The sequence below is a fragment of the Oryctolagus cuniculus genome, chromosome 2 (genome assembly GCF_964237555.1).
Source record: "Oryctolagus cuniculus chromosome 2, mOryCun1.1, whole genome shotgun sequence".
Taxonomy (NCBI): Eukaryota; Metazoa; Chordata; class Mammalia; order Lagomorpha; family Leporidae; genus Oryctolagus; species Oryctolagus cuniculus.
In genome coordinates this window covers 32,655,096-32,667,304 of record NC_091433.1, presented here as the reverse complement: position 1 = coordinate 32,667,304, position 12,209 = coordinate 32,655,096, and the positions used below count along the sequence as shown (strand labels likewise).

The 12,209-nt window shown below is 46.2% G+C and overlaps 1 long non-coding RNA gene across 1 annotated transcript in view; it reads left to right on the top strand.

Annotated features, from left to right (window-relative positions):
• The window catches only part of LOC103352423 (serine/arginine repetitive matrix protein 1), a 28,854-nt gene that overhangs the window by 2,508 nt on the left and 14,137 nt on the right, over positions 1 to 12,209 (top strand). The window contains exons 3-6 of the long non-coding RNA XR_011386818.1: positions 2,881 to 2,917; positions 8,033 to 8,126; positions 8,452 to 8,541; positions 11,562 to 11,631. This is a non-coding gene — a long non-coding RNA (serine/arginine repetitive matrix protein 1). The remainder of the gene's footprint in view (positions 1 to 2,880; positions 2,918 to 8,032; positions 8,127 to 8,451; positions 8,542 to 11,561; positions 11,632 to 12,209) is intronic.

Sequence of the window (12,209 nt, the reverse complement as noted above, 5' to 3'; positions counted from 1 at the left end):
AAATTGGTTCGATTGTTTTAGCCTGTGTAGTGTTTAAAAAACGCCCTTGCTGCAGCCGATGGCTTCTTATTGCTTCAAGATGTTTTAAAGGCCTCGGGAGTTCACCATTCTCACTTTGAAGCCCCATCCGGGCGTGGTACTACTGGAAACGCAGCGATGTCTGTATTCCGAGCTCCTTCGTGTAACCACACGGTGTGGTAAAATTAGTCCGAGCCCCTTCGTGTAACTACACGGTGTCATAAAATTCACCTCAGGGAGTGAAATTTCTGACTGTAAAAGGTGCGCGCACATGCACGGCCATGTGGGGAGTCCCCAGCACCGACCCGCCCCATCCGATTAAGCTTTAAAATGCAAAGCGATGGAGGGTTTTTTTTTTTTTTTTAATTTTTAGTGTATCAAAGAGAGATGCAAAACATAAAGTTAGATCCGTGTTAGTTATTTGCAATTCGTTGATCACTGGCATCATTAAGTGTGTGGTTAGCTGCCTTGTATTTGTAGGAGCTGAAAAACTGCTAGTGATGACTGATGGAATTGTTTGCTTGTCAGTGCCTGGGGCATAGTAGGTGCTCAGAAAAGAGGGATTTCATGCCAAGGACACAGAGTGATGAAACCTGAAGTGTGTGAACTGTGTTTTCTGTGTTCCTCATGTGAGTGAGGACCCAAAGAGTGAAATAGGTCTATAGGAGAGAAAGAAGTGTGGTCCAAGATAGGAAGGGAGTGGCTTTGGTATGGGAGGCAGCTAGGGAGAGGAAAAGCCATAAAAGGTTAATTAATGAACACAGTGTTCCTGCCCTGCAGAGGCAGCTCAAAAGCCACTAGGATGACAATGAATCCAGGCAGTGCTGGGTACTCGGTGAGGGACACCACTGTCCCTCCAGTATCCACACCAGGGCTGCCCAAAGTCATATTGACTCCTCCCCTAACAGGTCACAGCTGGTCACTCACTGCATCCTGTTCTGCTCTGGGCCCTACCCACTCCTTGACCACTGCTTGGTCCAGCCTGTGGCCACCATGTCTCCAGCTTTATGTGAGATGGCTGAATGTGGGCAAGGGATGAAGAGTGCCTTTTCTAAGATGCAAACCTAAACACGTTAAGTCAGTTCCTTGAACAAGAAGCCTCTTAGGGTAAAGTCCAAGAGCGCCCCACCCCTCTCTGCCTAAACCACAGACTAAGCTCTGCCTGTTCTCCCTTCCTACCCTGTTCTCCAGCGATGGTGAACTCTGCTTCTCTCTGTTCCCCTTCAGCTCTCTCTCTACCTCTGGCCCCTTTGCTCATTTTTCTAGGTGGAAAAGCCTCTCTGTTTTTTTCATGAACTAATGCCTTCCACTCTTATTTCTTTAAATCCTATTCACTCATTATGTCTTGGATGACATTTTCTCCAAAATACATCTCTCACCACTATCCCTCATCTCGCCTTTAGATAAATTGAGATACTCCTTCTTAGTGCTATGGTCCCACCTGAATTTCACCTCTTGTAATATTTTCTTTTTTCAAGATTTTATTTATTTGAGGGGTAGAGTTACACAGAGAGAGAGACAGAGACAGAGACGAAAGTCTTCTATCCACTAGTTCACTCCTCAAATGGCCACAAAGACTGGAGCTGGGCCGATCCGAAGCCAGGAGCCAAGAGTTTCCTTCAGGTCTCCCTAGAGGGGCCCAAGCACCTGGGACATCTTTTACCGCTTTCCCAGTCCATAAGCAGATATCTGGATCGGATGAAGGGGCACCCAGGGTGTGAACTGGTGACCATATGGGAGGCTGGTGCCCATAGGCAGAAGGAAGCTTAGCCTACTAGGCCACAGTGCTGGCCCCTGTTTCTTTCTTGTAAGTGGCTAGTGAATGACCGCTCCCCAGCACTAGCATGGAAACTGGACAAAGGCAGGGACCTTGTCTATACAGCAAAATTGTGTTCCCAGGGCCCACATTTTCAGTGAGTGTTTGTCAAGGGAATAAATGTACCTGATTGAGAGGAAGAAGTCATTTTAACTTAAAGAGATGGGAGGAATAGCAAGTGACTGTGAACTGGACCTCAGGAAATCCAAGGGCTTTGTGAAGAGGACAAAAGAGGGAGGTCCCCTCCCTGAATTTTATTTTTTTAAGATTTTTATTTATTTATTTGAGAGGCAGAGTTACAGACAGAGGGAGAGTCAGAGAGAAAGGTCTTTCATCCACTGATTCACTCCCCAGATGGCTGCAACAGCTGGTGCTGTACCGATCCGAAGCCAGGAGCCAGGTGCTGCTTCCTGGTGTCCCATGCGGGTGCAGGGCCCAAGCACTTGGGCCATCCTCCACTGCACTCCTGGGCCACAGCAGAGAGCTGCATCGGAAGTGGAGCAGCGGGGACTCGAACCAGCATCACGGGCGGAGGCTTAACCCACTATGCCACAGTGCCGGCCCCTCCCTGAGTGTTTTTAAGCAGCAGAGTGAGATGGTCTCAGTGGTGCCCAGGTCTTGTTTTTGTCCCTAAAGCCAGCACAGTGCTCCACAGGTGACGAGGTGTTCAGTAAATCCTGACTTAAGCTTGGTCCTTGCCAACTAGCAGGTGCTGTAGCTTAGGATTCCTCCACCCTTGTCCCAGCAGAGCCCTGTTGCCGCACCCAATATTGCAATCTGGGTTCTTGTGCCAGTGACGATTGGAGAGTAGATATGGAGTATAGTTCTGGCCAGTGGAATATGAAGGAACCTGTGCTGGGGGGGAGGGGACAAGGCTTATGGGAAATATTTTCCTTCCTCATGAGACGAAACCTGCACACCTGCTTAGGAAGTTGTTGTGTGAGGATGTGATGTGTGAAGCTGTGGCAGCCATCTCCTCACCATGAGGGAAAGACCAGGTTGCGGGTTTCTATATACATAGTTGTTTTTCATCATTTTGTTTTCAGCCCAAATGTTACCTCTTCAGTGATGACTTCCTTACCGGTAAGGTCAACCCCGCCCCCTGCCCCACTCAGTTACTAGTTACTGTCCTCTTTTACTTTCTTCTCTTTACGAGTCATTAACTCTGGTTACTTTGTTCAGTTTTTTAATTTGTTACCTTTTTTTCCCACTAGAATGTGAGCTTCCTGAGACTAGGGGCATTGCTTCATTCACTCCTTTTTCCCGAGCTCCTAGAACAGTATCTGGTAACTAGAAGGTGATCCGTAGGAGTTTGCTGATTAATGGATGTTAGCTACACTATGCCAAGGCAAGCACGCCATGTTGAAGTTGATTCAGGGTCTGGCAGGCACAGCCACCACGAATCTCCACTTTCTCCTTTGTGCTGTGTTTCAGTTATTTCCTGCTTAGACAATCTGATACCCAAATACATGCTCTTGAGATTTCTTCTTCCTTTGTTACTCTAGAGTTTGTTCTATTCCTTCCCCAGTAAAAATCTCCTCTTCATTTGATGATAGACAAAGTTACAAAGGCAGAAAAATGTCATGTGCTTGTGCAGTTTGAGCAGCATGGATACATCTACCTTAAAGGGAAACAAAGTCACATGTTTTGAAGTTGGAGATATAGGTAGACCAAGGTTGTTCTATCTCTAAATCATTATGGAGGATCTGCATATTCCAGCATCTGTATGTGTTTCTGCCTGTATTATCCATCCATTCATCCATCCATCAGTCCAGCATTCCATCCATTGATACATGCATGCATCCATCCATGGATTCATCCTTCTGTTTATCTCCTCAGAATTGCCAGGAAATACTGAGGTTGAATTAGGTAGCCAGCAGTTCTGATAAAGATCAAAGTATTGGATATGTGATCTGCCCCACTGCATGCCCCAGGAGCTGTCAGCATTTCTAACGTAGGTAGGTAGCTGTTCTAAATGCTGTTTGGTAGGACCATGCAATTGAAGGACATAGCACAAAAATAGTTGAAATGTCCAATCTTGAGATCCAGGAGGTGAGTAAAACTGAAAGAGCTCCTGAAGAGATAGCCAAGGGATGGTGCGTTCACTATTCGGAGTAGGTGGGAGAGTGAGTGTATTGGGAATATTGGAATGAGCAACTTGGAAGGGTAGGAGGTGAGTTGGAGAATGGGGCCCTGTGAGTTGAACATTCAGAGGTGAAGCAGCCCCAAGGGGTAGCATAGAAAGGCTCTGGGGGTGGGAGGCAGGAGAGGCAGAAAGGAAGGAGTGGCTGGGGTGCTGAATGTAGTTCCGGGTAGATCCTGAAATTACTCAAAATGGTGGCCAGACAGGATATGGAGTAAGACTGAGCCCCCAGGCCACGTCTCATTTCATGAGAAAAAAAAATCTCCAAGCAACTGGTGGACACTGGCAGCCAGAGAGAGTGGCTGAGCAATACCCTTCCTCCTGTTGTTAACTGCTGCCTTGCATCCTGGCTGTTCAAGTTGTCATCACTCACAGTTGACTGTTTATTGGTTGTTTTACTAGTAAAATAGATCAATAATTTATTTTTCTTCTTTTTATTATAAACATTATTTCTGCCTCATTGGGAATTTAAATCAGCTGTGAGGGACTTGTCAGGGATCTTAAAACATTATTTATAATATTTCCCAGGGAGATGATTCGAAATTTCTGAATCAATAACCCACACATAGGAAGCTTTAGAATGTAGTTTATTGCTGAGTTGGGGACCACCTGGGTTTCTTCTGTGCTGGGAGGCAGAGTGAGGAAAGAACACAAGGCCCACAGGTAGGAACCACGACTTTCCTTATTTTAGAATGAGAAGTTGACTCCTTATGTTTCTATTCCTGTCCTCTGTGTTAAGGAAAAATTATAGATATTTATATCTTGGATTGAATTTAATGCACTAAGTATTGCTTGAACCTCTACCATAGGTCTGGAGTGGAGTAGGAGTACAAGAAATATATATAATATGATCCTTGCATTCAAGGAATTTGAGAGAATACATAGATTGCTTAAGTAATTAAAAGGACAAGAAGTAAATGTATTTGTTCAAAGAAATATGACTCATCATGTAAGGTTTGGTCTTTGTCTTAAAGGAGTTTATAGGCTTGCAAAATAAATCTCATCAGGTCAGGAAGCCCCCAAAAACCATCCTGGAGGGGGTGCTGCCTGTTTTAGAACTCCATTGCTGGTGGGGAAGGCACTGCAAGTCACGTTTTGGGATCTGGAAGCGGCTTGATGGCAAAGAGCACATGGCCCACCCGGGAGCGGTGTGAGACAAGTTGGGACAGGTCAGCTGAGGACAGGTTGTAGAGAAAATGGGAACTGGCCATTGGGAAATCAAGACAGGTTTTTGAAAGGATGAGTTGCATGATAGCATATCAAAATGACATTAAATATAATTGTGATAGGAAGTTCTGGCAGAGCAGGAGACAGCAGTTTGGAATGTGTATCTACAAGTGGAATCCACGCAGATGCCCCTAAGCTTATGACGTAAGTCAAAAATGCATCGAGTACACATGCCCTCACCTCCTCACCTACCCTGCAGCCCAGCCACGCAGCACACTGTGGGGGCTCGGTTCCTTCCCTCTCGTGATTGGGGAGCCTCCTTCCAAAACTGGGAGCTGCAGCTCGCTGCTGCTGCTGTCCCAGCATCCCAAGAGAGCTGCTCACGTACTGCACGTCGTGAGCCCAGGAAGAGATCAAGATTCAATGTACAGTTCCTACTGAATGAGTATCACCTTTGCACCATTGTAAAGCTGAAAACTTGTGCGTTGAGGACTGTGTGTACTTGTGTTCATATACCATCTCCACCTTGCTTGCCCTACATACACACAGACACACACACGCACACACATACACACACGCACACACATACACACACGCACACACACACACGCACACACACTATTCTCATACTTTGTGACTAAGCCAGGGAAGCAACACTGTGTGATTTGCACTTGAGGGAGGTGGCCTTGCCATCTTTCTGTTCATTCTAAGTGAGTCATGTGCCTGCATTTCCCAAACCCTCTCCCTCCACGCAAAAATGAAGTTGCCTTCCTGGTACCTGACTGGGATGCGGACCCCAAGCTTTAATTCTGTCTCCTAGCCTGGCAAACCAGTCTCCAGTCACAAATACCCTGAAATTGTGTTAATCTGTCCCAGTGGGGGATTGGCACTGTGGCAAAGCAGTTTAAGCGTCCACCTGAGACCCTGGCATCCCATTTCAGCACTGATTCTAGTACTGGCTGCTCCACTTCTGATCCAGCTTCCTGCTGATATTCCCAGGAAAGCAGCAGAAGATGGCCCAAGTGGTTGAGCCCCCGCCATCCTTGTGAGGGAGCTAGGTGGAGTTTCTGGCACTGGTCTGGTCCAGCCCCAGGCATTGTGGCCATTTGGGGTGTGAACCAGTGGATGGAAGATTTTTCTCTCTCTGTCTTTCAAGTAAATAAAGAAATCTTTAAAAAAAAAAATAGCTTGGGGCTGGTGCTGTGGCGCAGCAGGTTAACGCCCTGGCCTGAAGCACCAGCATCCCATATGGGTCTCGGTTCTAGTCCCGGCTGCTCCTTTTCCAACCCAGCTCTCTGCTATGGCCTGGGAAGGCAGTGGAAGATGGCCCAAGTCCTTGGGCCCCTGCAGCCTCGTGGGAGACCCAGAAGAAGCTCCTGGCTCCTGGCTTCGGATCGGCACAGCTCTGGCCATTGTGGCGAATTGGGGAGTGAACCAGTGGATGGAGGACCCCCCCCCCCCCCCTCTCTGCCTCTCCTCTATGTAACTCTGACTTTCAAATAAATAAATAAATAAATCTTAAATAGCTAAGTAAGATGTACTTAAATGCAGACCCTCAAGCATAATTTGACAAGGTGGCCCCTGACCAGGAGGTAGGATTCCCTATTAGGGAGTCTGCAGAGGGGGAGGCCTGGAAGTGGGGGATGAGGATGTGAGGGCTCTAGAAGAAGATGACCATCTCCAATTACTGTCTCTTGGGCCTTGTAACAGCTGCTTAAATAACTGGACCTGTGCAGCTTCTGCAAACTGGATTTCTTCCTCAAAATGGCATGTTTTTACCTGAAACCCTCCCCAAGGAGAAAAAGCTAAAAACCAGAAAAGCCAGAAAACTCCACCAAATAGAGCTCCAGTTTGCATTTGAAGAGAGAGACAGAGAGACAGAGAGACAGAGAGAGAAATGTACTTCTTGGAGCCCGCGGAGTGTGGATGTCACAGGGGTGCATGTGTGAGAGGTGGCTGTGTGCACCCAGCTGGGGGATTCTAGCCTCTCTCCTGTTTGTCTGTTACTGTGTTAAGGTTTGCTGGTAACTGTAAGCAACAGCCCTTGTTAGTTCCTCTTGAGATTGTCCACCACTCCCCACCCTTCTTTCTCACCTCCAGCATCCTGTTTGTCTCCCTGCCTCTGTCCTCTGCCACCCCATCCCCACCCCCTCTCAGCTGCCTGTCCTTTAAGCCAAGCTTTTCTCTCCTCAATTAGTCAAGTTAACTCTTTTTTTTTTTTAACAAAGTCATTCAAATCCCCAAAGACATGCAATCTATTCATCTTTTTCATGCATTGATTTGTGCTGCTACAAATTGTGAATGCCTTTAAACTATGTCTACGTATGCTTGTTTATTCCATTCAGTATTGAAGATCGTGTATTTCCAGAAAATTTTGAACAGTGAGGAGGGAGAATGGGAAATTGGGGAACTTCTAACTTTGGGACTTTTCTGGTGGTCTTTGCCTATTTAAATTGGCTTGGTTCTGATAGGAACAAGAAACCATGTGTAGGGTGTCTATTTTCACATCAGTGTGATGTTTAGCTTACTAGATTTTAAAGACATTTTAACTAGTCAATAATTTTGCATCAGCTATGAAGACTTACATTTCAACTTCGCTCACTGTTTTTACAAATAGATCTATTAATTGTGACACATTATGGAACCTAGCACTTCAGTTTTATAAGTTTATGGAACATATTTAGACATTTTTTAGGATAGCATCATAAAGAAGTCATCTAGCACAAATGAGTATAAAATTTTGCCCAATAGACACAATATCCTCACAGCAGAGAAAACTGATGTTAAAAAAAGAAAATAGTTCATTTTTAAAAGGAAAGAATTACTGTCAAAATTTGACTTTTACTACATAGAAATTTGTCTGACTAGCCTCTTTTTCTGTGGTGCAGATAAGAGAAATGAAGATGCAAAAGAAGCAGACTTAGGCTCCTGACTCCAGCTTCCTGCCAGTGTGGACCCTGGGAGACAGCAGTGATGGCGCAGGTAATGGGATCCCTGCGGGAGACTTCTCGTCCTGGGTTTGGCTCAGCCCTGGTTGTTGCAGGCATTTGGGGTGTGAACCGTTTCTGGAAGCACTCATTCCCTCTCTCTGCTTCTCAGATAAATACATTAAAAATCAGAAATTGATGCTGATGGTGGTGGAATTCTAAACTCCTATCAATATCTTCGATTTCTCTTTCTATTTTGTGATAGCTGAAAAATGAAGATTTTCCCTCAGATTCACAAATTTTTCTTCCTTTCCATATTTGTTCATTTTCTTATATGGCAGATTTTTCAGATGCAATTCATTTTTTTTTTTTTTTTTAAGGTGAGGACGTCTTGAGGAAGTTCCTGAGGTTCAGGGGAACAGAAGTCTCCACCGGGGAGCTCTCTCCAGATCCCAGGAGAGTGACCCTTGGTAGAGTATCAGTTTTTTGTTTTTTGTTTTTTTTTTTTTTTTTGACAGGCAGAGTGGACAGTGAGAGAGAGAGACAGAGAGAAAGGTCTTCCTTTGCCGTTGGTTCACCCTCCAATGGCCGCCGCGGCCAGCGCGCTGCGGCCGGCGCACCGCGCTGATCCGATGGCAGGAGCCAGGAGCCAGGTGCTTTTCCTGGTCTCCCATGGGGTGCAGGGCCCAAGTACTTGGGCCATCCTCCACTGCACTCCCTGGCCACAGCAGAGGGCTGGCCTGGAAGAGGAGCAACCGGGACAGAATCCGGCGCCCCGACCGGGACTAGAACCCGGTGTGTCGGCGTCGCTAGGCAGAGGATTAGCCTAGTGAGCCGCGGCGCCGGCCGTAGAGTATCAGTTTTACACTCTTCCTCTCAGCAGGTATCTCCAGCTATTCCCTATTGTGTTGCATTTGAAACTCTAGAACTTTCCAAAGCCCAGTCCTCAGGACTTGTTTGTTTTGTTAGGTGAGAATGTGATCTAGTTAGTATGATTTGGGGGCAGGCATTTGGACCAGTGTTTAAGCCATATCAGAGTACCTGGATTCAATTCCTGACTCTGCTCTCTTCCAGCTTCCTGCTAATACATTTCCTGAGAGATGGTGGCTCAAGTACTTGGTCCCTGCTACCCACATGGGAGACTTGGCTGGAGTCCCTAGCTCCCAGCTTTGGCACAGGGTGGGGGGTGGGGGTGGCTGGGGCCCTTCGCCCTTTAGGGGATGACTCAAGAATGGGAGCTCTTTGTCTGTCTCTTCTCAATTAAAATAAAAATCAGTATGACAACTCCAAATTAGCCACAATTCTTTAAAGATTTATTTATTGATTTGAAAGGCAGAGAGAGAGAGAGAGAGAGAGAGAGAGAGAGAGGCAGAGAGTAAGGGAGGGAAGGAGAGAGAGAGAGGGAAGAAGGGAGCAAGGGATAGGGAGGGAAGGGGGGAGGGAGGGAGAGAGACAGAGAGGTCTTCCATCTGCTGATTCACTCCCCAGATGGCCCCAATGGCCACAGCTGTGCAGATCCAAACTCAGGAGCCAGAGCTTCCTCTGGGTCTCCCCTGTGGGTGCAGGGGCCCAAGGACTCAGGCCATCATCTACTGCTTTCCCAGACCATAGCAGAGAGCTGGATTGGAAGTGGAGCAGCCAGGACTTGAACACGTCCCCCCATATGGGATGCTGGCACTGCCACAGCACTGGCCCCTACAATTCTTAATATATTTCTCTTGACTTTCTTCTGTCTTCAGAGAAAAAGATATGGTTAGATGCTTAAACAAACAAACAAATTTTAATGGAGCCCCTTGGTATAGAAGACTAGACAGCGATGTGTTGTACAAGTCAGACAGCGATTGCTGTGCCTGATGGCCAGCCTGAGAACACTGCTGACTGTGCCCTTTCAGTCCCGGGTACCACTCTTTCTAGCCCACAGCCGGTAGGAACGAGGGGAGGAAGGCAAGGCTCATTTAGCTTACTGTCGTGAAAGCCTGTCCCTTAAACTTGCTTTAAAAAAGAAAAAAAAGTGTATAATTTAAATTTTTGTTTCAAACCCAGATCCTCCAAAATTTTTAAAAAGCTCTTTTTCTATTTGACGCTGTTACCTTTCCCCTACACAGTTTATAAGTATCGTTAGCTTCACCTCTGGTAGTTGTTCATAAAGTGGGGGAAGGGCTTTGTGGTTTCTGTCACAACTCTTTATACTTAACAGATAGATTTATGTTATTTTTTTAAAAAAAAGATTTAATTATTTATTTGAAAAGCAGAGTTACAGAGAGGCAGAGGCAGAAAGAGGTTTTCCATCCACTGGTTCACTCCACTCCCCAGATGGCTGCAAAGGCCGGAGCTGCACCGATCTGAAGCCAGGAGCCAGGAGCCAGGAGCCAGAAGCTTCTTCTGGGTCTCCCACATGGGTACAGGTGCCCAAGGACTTGGGCCGTCTTTTACTGCTTTCCCAGGCCATAGCAGAGAGCTGGATTGGAAGTGGAGCAGCCGCTAGCCCTGATTTATTTATTCTAACAACTAATTTCCTTGGCTATAAAAATTACTTAAGTTTAATTTTATTCATATGAGAGGGGAAAAGAGAGGGCTTTTCCATCTGCTGGTTCACACCCCAAGGGCCAGAAATAATTTACATTGGGTCTGGTGCTGGGGCTTAGTAGGTTAAGCCTCTGCCTGTGGTGCCAACATCCCATATAGGCACCAGTTCAGGTCCTGGCTGCATCTCTTCCAATCCAGCTCTCTGCTAATGCACCTGGGAAAGCAGTGGGAGATGGCCCAAGTGTGTGGGCCCCTGCACCTATGTGGGAGACCCAGAAGAAACTCCTGGCTCCTGGCTTCGGATTTGCCCAGTTCTGGCTGTTGCAGCCATTTGGGAAGTGAACCAGCAGCGGATGGGACACCTCTCTCTGTGTCTCTGCCTGTCACTGTCTGTAGCTCTGCCTCTCAAATAGATAAATACATTTTTTAAATCTTGAAAAAAATATTCTTAAAAAAAAAAAAAAAGAACTGAGGCTGAGAGCTGGGAGCTCTCTCCACGGGGGTGGCAGGAACTCATTTGCTTGAGGTGTTACTGCTGCCCCTCCTCCTCCCCCAGCCCGCTCTGCATTTGTGGGAAGCTGCAGTCAGGAGCCAGAGCCAAGGACGGAACCCTGATGTTCTGATATGGCACATGGATGTATTGGCAGCCACGCCAAATGCCTGCTCCTACAAATTACTTTGTCCATTTGGATTTCTCTGTCCATAGAAAGGATGCTTATTCTATTATTTACATTGTATTGATATGAATTATTATATATATATATTTAAAGATTTATTCATTTATTTGAAAGACAGTTGTAGAGAGAGAGGAAGAGACAGAAGCAAAGACCTTCCATCTACCGATTTACTCTCCAAATTGTGCAACGGCCAGGGCTGAGCCAGGCCGAAGCCAGGAGCTTCTTCCAGGTCTCCCTTGTGGGTGCAGGGGGCCAAGTATTTGAGCAATCCTCTGCTGTTTTCCCAGGTGCATTAGCAGGGAGTTGGATTGGAAGTGGATCAGCCAGGAACCACATGGGATGCAGCAGTTTCACCTGGTATGTCAAAACACCAACCACCGAATTCTATTTTATTCATTATTGCATACACTTGTTTCAACATCTTTGGGATACTTATTCCTGAAAATACAAGCTATATTCAAAATAGTGGTTTTTAGAAAGGTATTTTCCAAAGAAAATACTATTATTAAATATTACATTTAAAATATTACCATTAAAAGTTAGATGAAAAATGTCTTCCTACAACACATAAAAATGGAGTGAAAGTTAGGCTGGGGGTTGAGTGACAAATGCTTAAATTGTTAAAATAGCCGAAGACCATGCTGTCCATGACTAGTGTGAGGTTAGGGTCCTCTCTGCCAGCCCCAATTATTATTATTATTATTTTTTTGAGAGGTAAAGTTACAGACAGAAAGAGGGATAGACAGAGACAAAGGTCTTCCATCTGCTGGTTCACTCCCCAATTGGCTGCAACGGCTGGAGCTGGGATGATCCAAAGCCAAAAGCCAGGAGCTTTTTCCGGATCTCCCACCAGGTGCAGGGGCCCAAGCACTTGGGCCATCTTCTGCTTTCTTAGGCCATAGCAGAGAGCTGGATCAGAGGAGGAGCCGCCGGGA